A 12,595-nucleotide genomic window follows, 5' to 3' on the forward strand; every position below is an offset into this window, starting at 1 on the left:
AAACGTTTCCTAAAAACCTAGAAAATTGGTCTGTAACATCCCCAGTCGTCAAATTTTCTTGGTACTTTGTTAAACGAGTTTTCTTTTCCGCAGCGATGTACGGTGTGTTTTTTCACGACAATCAAGAACCTGCGTTCTCAAACTATCGCCTGTGGGAATCTCTTGGCTTTGTGATCGCGTTTGCCTACGCCAACTTCCTCTGCATCAAGGTCAAGCTTATCATTCTGCTTGTGACGTTAATAATTGGCTTGGTCGGCTATTTCCTCGCTGAGTACATCAACCAGATGCAAGTGGATCGAAAATACCCCGTTGCAGAGGGCATGGTTTTAAAAGAAGGTAGCACCAAATGAGGTACCAAAGCTTGAAGTAATCTACCATGTTAATGATCACAGTATATTAGAGGTACAATAATTAACAATTATTCCACGAGCGCGCGTTGGATATGAGATGATAGATAGCCAACGAGGCGCGTAGCGCCGAGTTGGCTATAATCATCTCATATCCAACAAGCGCAAGTGGAATAATTGTTTTATTAAAAACAATCAAGAAATATTGCTAGATCTTACTGATTTCGCTGTGCAAGAACAACCAGAAGACAATTTAATGGTCGCCATTTCTCGGCCATGGTATAATTGCTCATATACCATGGCCGCTAAGCCAATCAAATCCCTCGAATTGCATTATACAATGATTCAGTTTTTAATAATGGACATTATCCTTAGCATCCGAGCTATTATGTATAAGGTAGTTATTAACCGGAAAGCTGCATGTATTGAATTCATATTTTTTTTTTTTTAGCCTCTTCGGGAGAAATAAAATGAATTGAGTAAAAACATCCAGCTGGTGTATGAAGTTTTTATTGTACAATTTTCTTTCTATACTGCTTGCACCCTCACTTTTCTCTTATGGCTGGCCACAAAAGTTGGGGGTTCGAATGAGAAGGGATTGGAGCGAGTCGAGCGCCCATCCCTCGTCTGGTCCCAATCCCCTTTCGTGTTATATTTCACTCAAATTTTCAAAATCAGAAATCGGGAACACGCTGAAGAGCCCACACTTTTTTTTCGATAAAAAATTTATCCATGTACGAATTAAGCGAAAGAAATCAACTTCAAGAAGGACCTTGTTCAGATAATAACATTCCCATGACACCACAAGTCATTCAATGTGAAAAAAAACTTTAATAATACTAAAATAATCCATTAAGATAAGAGTAAGGTAATCCATTCCGGACGTAAAATTTTAAGTATTGCGAGTATCAAATAGGACTTCGAGCAGGCCTTTTCAGAGTTGCGTTGAACCTCATTACGAAAGCGAGGCTAAGTGCAAAGCCTCTCGTGTGAAAATAAACCTTGTTTGCACATGAAAAAAGGAAAATAATTTTCATAATAAAAACTTTGCACGAAGTCTCGCTTTCATAATGAGGTTCAAGGCAACTGGGAAATGTCTTATTTAAAAACAATTTCGTTTCCAAACCTTCTCCCCTTGATTTTGTTGATCAGAGCACAGAACGAGACCCTGGGAACGATATTTCTATGACGAAGGATATGGCGTCATTTTACTACAACTACCTTCAGTTCTCGGTTTTTTTTCTTCGTGCTAATTAGAGCTATTGTCCCTCTGGGCTTACCGAAGTTGAATTTGAAAAGAAAAACGAAATGATTCTGGTAGATGTAGTCAAATGGTGGTATTACCATAGTTTTCTAGAGTTCTCACTCCCTCGACAAACTGAATGTTGTTTACTCACAAAATGACCGAGCTCATAGTTTACTCACAAATCAATCGCATAAAAAATCAAATTTTTCTTTAAAGGGGCTACGCCATGGGGATAAGTTAGTTAGTTTTTTTAGCCTGCGTAGTACCTACAAGAAAAAACTACCCGTGTCTGACAGACCAAGGACACAGCTTTTTTCTTATATGGACCGACCGAGGCCGGTAAATAATCTGCTTGTTTGTTTCTTGATTGATTGATTGATTGATTGATTGATTGATTGATTGATTGATTGATTGATTGATTGATTGATTGATTGATTGATTGATTGATTGATTGATTGATTGATTGATTGATTGATTTTACATAAATCCTATTCTACAAAAGAAACTTTCCACACGAGTCCATTGTGCAGCTTGGCAAAATTTCGTCATTCACGTTTTCTTTGTCTACTTCATTTAGATCTGGGTAATGAAATTCACTTTCACTTTATTAGCTTTCGTCAGAATCCATTGTTTTTAGCGCGAAATTTAAATGATATCACTGCAAACAACGCTAAAAGACTTAAGACAAAGTTGCAACTTCGCTCGGTCCTTCGCTTACGAGTTGGCGTTTTTGGTTAGGAGTTTAAGGATACCGCCCGCTGACGAACAGAGAAAAAAAAATAATAGGGATTTCTTAATTTTTTATTCAGTTATTTACTAAAACGTGCACTCTATGAACACTAAGAATTTTCCTAACTTCTTTAGTATGTCATTTATTTACATAGCTCCAGAGCTAAGCATTTTCCTAAAGTCTTTACTGAGATCCTTACTCACACTCGCACTCATTAGTGTTTCCATTGTCTTAATTTATTATTACTATACAAACTCTTTAATACTAAGCATTCTCCTAACTTGTTTATTCAGTTATTTACTAACACGCACACTCCTTAATACTAAGCATTCTCCTAACTTGTTTAGTCAGTTATTTACTAACACGCACACTCTTTAATACTAAGCATTCTCCTAACTAGTTTATTAGTTATTTACTAACACGCACACTCTTTAATACTAAGCATTCTCCTAACTACATTAGTGTTTCCATTGTCTTAATTTATTATTACTATACAAACTCTTTAATACTAAGCATTCTCCTAACTTGTTTATTCAGTTATTTACTAACACGCACACTCCTTAATACTAAGCATTCTCCTAACTTGTTTAGTCAGTTATTTACTAACACGCACACTCTTTAATACTAAGCATTCTCCTAACTAGTTTATTAGTTATTTACTAACACGCACACTCTTTAATACTAAGCATTCTCCTAACTAGTTTGTTAGTTATTTACTAACACGCACACTCTTTAATACTAAGCATTCTCCTAACTAGTTTATTAGTTATTTACTAACACGCACACTCTTTAATACTAAGCATTCTCCTAACTACTTTATTAGTTATTTACTAACACGCACACTCTTTAATACTAAGCATTCTCCTAACTAGTTTGTTAGTTATTTACTAACACGGACTCTCTTTAATACTAAGCATTCTCCTGACTTGTTTATTCAGTTATTTACTAACACGCACACTCTTTAATACTAAGCATTCTTCTAACTAGTTTATTAGTTATTTACTAACACGCACACTCTTTAATACTAAGCATTCTCCTAACTTGCTTATTCAGTTATTTACTAACACGCACACTCTTTAATACTAAGCATTCTTCTAACTAGTTTATTAGTTATTTACTAACACGCACACTCTTTAATACTAAGCATTCTCCTAACTTGCTTATTCAGTTATTTACTAACACGCACACTCTTTAATACTAAGCATTCTTCTAACTAGTTTATTAGTTATTTACTAACACGCACACTCCTTAATACTAAGCATTCTCCTAACTTGTTTATTCAGTTATTTACTAACACGCACACTCTTTAATACTAAGCATTCTCCTAACTTGTTTATTCAGTTATTTACTAACACGCACACTCTTTAATACTAAGCATTCTCCTAACTTGTTCATTCAGTTATTTACTATCACGCACACTCTTTAATACTCAGCATTCTTCTAACTACTTTATTAGTTATTTACTAACACGTACAGTCTTTAATACTAAGCATTCTCCTAACTTGTTTATTCAGTTATTTACTAACACACACACTCTTTAATACTAAGCATTCTTCTAACTAGTTTGTTAGTTATTTACTAACACGCACACTCTTTAATACTAAGCATTCTCCTAACTTGTTTATTCAGTTATTTACTATCACGCACACTCTTTAATACTAAGCATTCTCCTAACTAGTTTATTCAGTTATTTACTAACACGAGCACTCTTTTATAGCTAAGCATTCTAACTTGTCTATTCAGTTATTTACTAACACACGCACTCTTTAATGCTAAACATTCTGCTAACTTATTTATTGAGTTATTTACTAACACGTGAACTCTTTAATGCTAAGCATTCTCCTAACTTGTTTATGGAGTATTTATTAATACGCACACTCTTTTATAGCTAAGCTTTCTAACTTGTCTATTCAGTTATTTTGTAACACACGCACTGTTTTATGCTAAGCATTCTACTAACTTGTTTATTGAGTTATTAACTAACACGCACACTCTTTAATGCTAAGTGTTCTGCTAACTTGTTTATTGAGTTATTTACTAACACGCACTCTCTTTAATGCTAAGCATTCTCCTAACTTGTTTATTGAGTTATTAACTAACACGCACACTCTTTAATGCTAAGCATTCTCATAACTTGTTTATCGAGTTATTTACTAACACGCGCACTCTTTTATAGCTAAGCATTCTAACTTGTCTATTCAGTTATTTACTAACACACGCACCCTTTAATGCTAAACATTCTGCTAACTTATTTATTGAGTTATTTACTAACACGTGAACTCTTTAATGCTAAGCATTCTCCTTACTTGTTTATGGAGTATTTATTAATACGCACACTCTTTTATAGCTAAGCATTCTAACTTGTCTATTCAGTTATTTTGTAACACACGCACTGTTTTATGCTAAGCATTCTACTAACTTGTTTATTGAGTTATTAACTAACACGCACACTCTTTAATGCTAAGTGTTCTGCTAACTTGTTTATTGAGTTATTTACTAACACGCACTCTCTTTAATGCTAAGCATTCTCCTAACTTGTTTATTGAGTTATTAACTAACACGCACACTCTTTAATGCTAAGCATTCTCATAACTTGTTTATCGAGTTATTTACTAACACGCGCACTCTTTTATAGCTGAGCATTCTAACTTTTTTATTGAGTTATTTACTAACACACGCAGTCTTTAATGCTAAACATTCTGCTAACTTGTTTATATAGTTATTTACTAACACACGCATTCTTTAATGTTAAACATTCTGTTAACTTGTTTATTGTGTTATTTACTAACGCGCACTCTTTAATGCTTAACATTCTCCTAACTTGTTTATTGATTTATTTACTAACACGCATTCTAACTTGTTTATTTAGTCATTTACTAACACGCGCACTCCTTTATAGCTAAGCATTCTAACTTGTTTATTGAGTTATTTACCAACACACGCGCTCTTTAATGCTAAGGATTCTGCTAACTTGTTTATTCAGTTATTTACTAGAACGCACACTCTTTTATAGCTAAGCATTCTAACTTGTTTATTGAGTTATTTGCTAACACGCGCGCTCTTTAATGGTAAGTATTCTGCTAATTTTTTTATTGAGTTATTTACTAACACGCGCACTCTTTTATAGCTAAGCATTCTAACTTGTTTATTGAGTTATTTGCTAACACGCGCGCTCTTTAATGCTAAGTATTCTGCTAACTTGTTTATTGAGTTATTTACTAACACGTGCACTCTTTAATGCTAAGTATTCTGCTAACTTGTTTATTGAGTTATTTACTAACACGCGCACTCTTTTATAGCTAAGCATTCTAACTTGTTTATTGAGTTATTTGCTAACACGCGCGCTCTTTAATGCTTAGCATTCTCCTAACTTGTTTCTGGCGCTTCTTTCTCGCTTTCCTAGAGTACAAAAGAGCGATCTCTTTTGCAGTTTTTACAGGCATACTCATTAAAACTTTTAAACACTCCAGTTCACGGGAACTTTTCCTACTCCTTAACTACAACAATTTGGAAATTTGCATCTGGGGCTTCTTGCTTGCTATTCTAGAGCAAAAATAGCGATTTGTTTTGCATGTTTATGGGCATACGCTTAAGCATTTTTAAATATTCTAATCCACACACATTTTCTTACTCTTTAACTACAACAATTCTGAAATGTGCCACGTTCTTAGTTATTGAATCTTTTAAAGTGCCCCTGGGACGAAAATTTCATTTTCCATCTTGTTGCATTTTCGTGTAGAATATGACCTTCTTACTCATGGTACCAAATTTCAATCCTTTACGGCGATAGGAAGTATTTTTTTTTAGCCTTTTATTCGAGATTTCACGACCGCCATTACTTGGCCTTGTTAACTTCCGGAACAAGGCCAAGTTATGGCGGCCGTGAAATCTCGAATAAAAGGCTAAAAAAAAACTTCCAATCGCCGTAAAGTATTGAAATTTGGTAACATGAGTAAGAAGGTCATATTCTACACGAAAATGCAAAAAGATGGACAAAGAGAATTTTCGTCCCAGGGGCACTTTAAGTAAACCATTAACCCCTTGACCTATAATATTAAGAACAAATTCTCCTATCTTGCCCCCATTCTTTTCTTATTTAAGTACTAGAGAGAAGTTATTAAAGTATCAAGAAAATTCACTTTAACGTGATCAAATCCTTAATTCTCATGACCTCAGGGGTTGAATAAGATTTGATATTACAAGGAGAAATTTGATGCTGATCACTGTTAGAGCCGGTTATTCTCCGACGACGTTTGCACTGCGTCATAGCTTTAACAGCTTTACTGTCGTTTCCCTGACCTTTAGTTATCGCAAAAATTGGAGCTATTTCCGCCAGTAAACTTAATCAAACAAGATGCCTGCTATACTGGCATTACGCGTGATGCTGGGGCTGATTCATTTATTCCAACTGTATGCTTCGCAGATTGATAAAACTATCCTTGCTAATGGAATAGCTTGAGTCACGACGATCGCGTTACGTTGTTTCCCTTGTGTTACGCGACTCAGACTTTCACCGGAAATATGTAAAATTCCATTACGATAACGTAAGCTTCTCAATGACCTCTTTTCAGTCTCGCGTCGTGGTCTAAGACTGTCAAACAAAGCACGATTCCTTCGCCAGGAACTCACCAATTTCCACCGTTTTAAATTTCGGGTATTTCTTAGAAGTTATTTTTTCGATTCACCGCTTCAAAATGGTGAAATTTCCGTTTGAAAACGGCACACTTGAGTCCAGAACATGTTAACAATATGGCGCCAAATTTAATCCGTTTTTAATAAATAGATCAAATGATGCGTTGGCGTCACACAGGTAGGGGTGAGTGGGTCCCCTCACTCGCGATGTAAGCGACAAGAACGGATTTTGATTGGCCTGCTTTTGTTGAAGACAATCAGAACAATACATCCCGAGTAGGAGAGGGGAAAGTTTAATGAATAAATTAATGTACCGATTTGTAGCTACGACGAAGAAAAGAAATCGACCCGTTTTTAGACACGGTATGCCCCCTCAGGGCATCCCGCGTAACTATAAACAAAAGTCGTTAGAGAACTGCTCTATTTTTCTCTGTCTAACTGTAAGCTTTCACTTAGTGCTACAGCTTGTGCAACGCAACCGACCTTATAAAGCCTGTTCATGGTACTGAAGGCCAACCGATATTCATTAATGAATAAACTAGCCTGATTACAAAAGTACCTTGAGGGAATACGACGCAAGCATCCATAGGATGAAAAAACCCCACCGCGCTTGTTATGGTATCAATGGGGAGAAATCCCAGCCCTATGGATCGTATACCTTGGACCTGCTGGGCGCGGTCTGATAATTACTTAGGCTCTATAAATCGAGAGCAAAGAGTTGAAGACTTGTCTATCATTGGTATCCTCACTTGATGAAGCCATTCATTTCTTGTCTTGAAAAACAACAGTGATTTCATCACAGTGCGAACTCTGACATCAAACTCGGCAAGTAGGACGTTGATCTAAGCAATTGGTCTTGTTGTTCCATAGACACCAACCTAAAATAATTAAATAAGGATGAAATTAGTTCCATTAATTGAAGTTTTCCCTCATTTCTCTTTTTGCTGTTGTTGTTTTGTCATAAATTGCAACCAGTTGCAACGGCAGGCCAGTGGTACCACGAGCGGTGCAAACCTCAAGTTTACTAATAACTATCACTGTCCCCAGTCCCTACTCCGTCCTTGGATAAGAGACTGGTTAATCGCAGGGATCACATAAATCTCTCTGTGAGCTTGCACTCGCGGTAAAATTATATTTTGTTTATACTAAAACACCCCGTTTTGATGTCTAATACCAATTCTTTTCGCGTGCGTCCGCCATTTATGAATACAATGTATAATCAACTGTCTTTATTGCGGACACCCTCGGGACCGCGAGTTAGTATCGTTATAGTGAGGGTTCGTGATAGCGGGAATTTGTTTCAGTCAAACGTCTGTAATTTATGTTTGCCGGGGATTTAGTTGCTGTTCGTATTATTGGGGTGTCCGTAATAGCGGGATGTCCGCAAGGCGAGAGTTGACTGTATTTGGTAACTTTTGCAAAAGTAACCTATTTTGTGTCCGTGTAAAGAAATAGCATTTCTTTTATTTCACTTTTCTGAAAAAGGGTTAAATCCACACTGAGAGCCTTTTTGAAAGAATGTTTTTGCTAACTGGCAGCAAATCATGAACACAGTTCCAAATACTTCTCTGAAAGGGCAAGAAACCCATATCATAGGAAGCCAAATTAAAATAGTGCATGTTATCACTCAGCATACCTGCATTTTATCAGTTCCTGTTTAGAAAAATTAACGTCGTAACATTAGCGTCTTCCCAACTTGTCGTCCTTAAAACGCGTCGTTAGCGGTACTAAATCTTCCGTCTTTATCTTCTTCCTGAAGAATACAAAATTGTATGTGTTATTGAAAAGAGACTATGAAATTTATAAAAACAGGGTTAATCACTTCATTATTGCGAAGATCGAATGTTGTTTCTTTCTTGTTCACCTTCACGAAAGTTTCACTTAACAATCACCGTTTGTTTGTTTGTTTGTTTCCCTTCATATTTCACAATGCTGGAGATAATAAAACTGACTTTCCGGCATATATTAAATCTAAGGGAACTGGTCATACCAAGTTTGTTCAAAGAGGAACCACCTTGTCTGGGGACACCACCTATCTCATGAACGTTACTAACAAAATTTTATTGGCTTTAAAATTTGAGTTGACACATAAATATTCAGATAGAGTCAAGAGTCACTGAGTCAGCATTGCAAGATCTGATAATAAAGGAAAGAGAGGTTTGAATCTCACTGTCATTTTTTACTGATGGATAGAGGGGTAGCTATACAATGAAGACACAAGAGAGCACTATCTATTTAGCGGTTTGGTGGGTCCTGTTCGAGTATAGTAGTTTTGAACACTTCCCTAAAAACCTACCGTAAGTACCTGTGACGCTAGCGTGCTTGATATCTCTGAGAACTGAAAGAGAGGTCGAGTCCTCATCCATCTTCCTTGTTTCTAAAATTGGAAAATTCAAACAAGAATTATTAACAACATATTATGAAATTTTTCATTTGCCTTTTCTTATAATTTTGCTGATGTCTTCTATTTCAAAAACATTTTAACCATTTTCTACGACATCAACATGTTATGCCCAGATGGACATCGGACAGTGGAGTTCAGAAAAAAGGGTTTTAGCTTGCCTTTGAAATGCAATGTGAGTAAAACATCCTTTAGTATTATTTATAATGACTTCCAATGACTTGTATTAACCTTTAACCCCTAATATCAAAGAAAACATTCTCTTGGCTAGTCCCCATACTTTTCTTATAAAAGTGCCGTGGAGAAGTTATTAAAATATCAAGAAAATTTACCTTAGGTGATCATATCCTTAATTCTCATAACCTCAGGGGTTGAATAAACATTGATATTACCAGGAGAAATTTGATCCTGATCACGTTAGTGCTTGAAGGGTTAAAAAGTGTTGAAGACTAAACTATTCAGCTATTCTAAACGCACCTGTCAGCTGCTTCTTGTTTTGAGAAATTTTAAAATGTCCCGTCACTGCGATAGATCTTTAGCTTTGGGTCAGTCCACCGTAAGCATTCTAAACGCACCTGTGAGCTTCTTCTTGTTTTGAGAAGTTAAAGTCTCGTCACTGGGATAGTTCTGTAGCTTGAGATCAGTCCACCGTTGGTCCTCAGTTCCAGTCCTTTTTCTTCTTCTCCATTCCCTTTCACCTTTTAAGATCCTCCCTTATAAAAGAAGGGTACAATTCCTTAAGGCTCTTTGAGACTCACAGGCGCATTGTGCGTAACATCTTATATAATGACTAAATTAATGTGGGATGTGGCATTCTTAAAAATGCTTTAAGGATTGAGGAAACCCATTATTATATAGACAGCAGTGTTTTATTTGAGAATACACCACTCGTAAAATTCACATGGTCCCAAGTGGTGTATTTTCCATATCATCAATAGTGAAGTGGCGTCATTTCCCGCTTTTTCATGTTGTTTAAATTGCACGAACAGTCGGCGAAAATTGGCGAACAATAGATTTGTCTCTACAATTAAAAGAAAATTGCACGGTGGCTTGACGATATGGATTTTATTTTCGAATTAGTAGAAACAATATTTTACGAAAGAGTTCAGCAGTGATTGAGTAAAATATTGTTTTTACTGTATATTTGACCACTTTCGGATCTTCTAAATGCAACCCTGAATAAGAATTGCATTGCATTGCAAGTATGTTTGCAGTTGGCTTTCCAAATTTAAACCCAAACTCAACTCCAGTTTATTGATGAACTTTGTGATTGTGGACATCTCTTGCTAGCACACTTGATTCTGAGCAACACATATAGATAAAGCGCGTGACAAGACTTTTTAAATACTCGCTTTCCAACAACGTACCTGTGATCAGTTTCAGTTTTGTCTGCAACACTCAGTTTTCAGCATACGAGCGGATCTTTTGAGTCTTGGGTACTTGTCAGTCTGTAATTAACTTACTCAAACTTTCAGCACAACATAACACAAGTAAAAAACAAAATAGATTAAAGTGACTCTCTTGAATTGCATTGTGTATTCTTCCTGCACACTATTAAATGAATATTACGAATATTACAAGCGATTATGTAGGGCTAAATTGAGTGGATCGCGGCTCGTTCACGGACACAGCGACTTACCTTTTTAAATACATTTCGCGAATTAATACGTAAAAGCGAACAATCACAGAAAGTTTGAGAAATTTTAACGACAACTTTTATTTCGCGGGAATCACCTTTTGCGCTTATGCAGTTGCAGAGACAGCGCGCGTGTAGCGTGTAGTCTCACTCCCTCTCCAACACTTGCACGTGTACAACAGTAGCACAAACAACAACAATAACACTTACTTAATAATAATAATAATAATAATAATAATAATAATAATAATAATAACAATGATGATGATGATGATGATGATGATGATGATGATGATGATGATGATGATGATGATGATGATGATGATGATGATAATTTTAAGAGAATAAGTTGAGAAAGGATGTAATGATGCAACCGAAAGGCTGTAAACGATCAGACTCTGGACCAATTGACACAGCAGCCAATAAGCAGTTTACGATGAAGAACAGAGAACTTAGGACCAAACAGTGACCAGAGTGTACAATACGAAGGTGAATGTAAAATTGGCAATTGTGAACTTAGACAAGTTGTGACGACTCTACTATGCGGGCGAGGAGTGCGCGGACGGCATCAAAACTTGGAAAGCGTGTAAAGATCTCGGCAGAGAATATATTTTCAAGTATAGATCACGAACTGAGCTTAATCGAAAACCAAGCTGCACCAATTTAAACGATGATAGACAGGGTAAGTAGAAAAAACGTTGCCTGACGAGAAGCACGGAACCGGAACACGACGTTGAGCGAATCGAAAAAAGGCGGTAGAGCAGTAAATGGTAATAACTTGTCGACAGTAAGTAGTTGAGCAGAAAATGGAGATATCAAGGCCGGATTGATTATCGGTGGAACGATTGCTGAAAGAAGTAGTGAGACAAACTTTTAGTTCTCGAACTGATAATTGAGGGCGCAGGATGATTGTTATCCGCCCCGATCAAAAAAGCCGGCTTCGTGAGATTCATGACTGGATAGGGGGTTGAATGCTCGGAACTGAACAATACACTGATTCGAGATACAATGATCTCTTGTTGCTCCCGGGCTGAAGTTGACGGTGCTGAGGGAACTGCAAGCCGCTCGAACGAAAACGATGATTTCAGAAAAGGTAGGTAGAGAGGCCTGGCTTGCAGAGACAAGAAGGAGCTCTCTTATCATCAGAAGGCAGAAGAGAAACTGAGTATTAAACGATTTCATGCAGCTGCTGGAATGAAATTGCTTAAAGCTATCGAATGGTGCGAGTTAAAACAAGGAGAAATATTAAACGTAAACAAAGAACAGCTTCGTAATAAGACGGGCATACCGAAAGGCGATCGGAGAATGAAGCTACATGAATAGGGGTCGAGGAACGAAGATCCCTTCGCTGGTATGAAAAAGTATTGTGAATTTAAACGACTGAAAACGAGGATTGAAAAGAAAAGCTGGACACTTGAAGAGACATGGTTCTGCAATAATCAAATAGCTGAAAAAAGGTGATATTAGAACAGTAAACATACAAAACTTTTCAATCATGTAGATGACAAGATGATACTCCGAAAAGAAGAGAAAAGAGGAACTCCCAACCGTTAACAAGTAACTGAGCAGAAACGGCGGGAAAACGATCGACTATAAGGCGACT

The 12,595-nt window shown here is 36.6% G+C and overlaps 1 long non-coding RNA gene and 1 pseudogene across 3 annotated transcripts in view; one reads left to right on the forward strand and one right to left on the reverse strand.

Annotated features, from left to right (window-relative positions):
• LOC146452746 (protein unc-93 homolog A-like) overlaps positions 1–714 on the forward strand; it is a 41,755-nt pseudogene extending 41,041 nt beyond the window's left edge. Inside the window, exon 5 of the transcript XR_014859635.1 lies at positions 94–714. The product of XR_014859635.1 is annotated as a protein unc-93 homolog A-like (transcript). The remainder of the gene's footprint in view (positions 1–93) is intronic.
• A 5,469-nt stretch (positions 715–6,183) lies between these two features.
• On the reverse strand, positions 6,184–11,542 carry LOC146452751 (uncharacterized). Of its 2 annotated transcripts, none has more exons than XR_014859658.1 (6): positions 10,724–11,542; positions 9,834–10,069; positions 9,261–9,332; positions 8,592–8,708; positions 7,355–7,833; positions 6,184–6,681 (listed from the first exon to the last, which is right to left on the reverse strand). It is a non-coding gene; the product is annotated as an uncharacterized LOC146452751 (long non-coding RNA). The 2 variants fall into 2 exon arrangements; XR_014859659.1 differs by having other exon boundaries at positions 9,252–9,332.
• Between the last annotated feature and the right edge of the window lie 1,053 nt (positions 11,543–12,595).

This window comes from Pavona decussata, unplaced genomic scaffold (assembly GCF_977016875.1).
Source record: "Pavona decussata unplaced genomic scaffold, jaPavDecu1.1 SCAFFOLD_366, whole genome shotgun sequence".
Classification (NCBI taxonomy): Eukaryota; Metazoa; Cnidaria; class Anthozoa; order Scleractinia; family Agariciidae; genus Pavona; species Pavona decussata.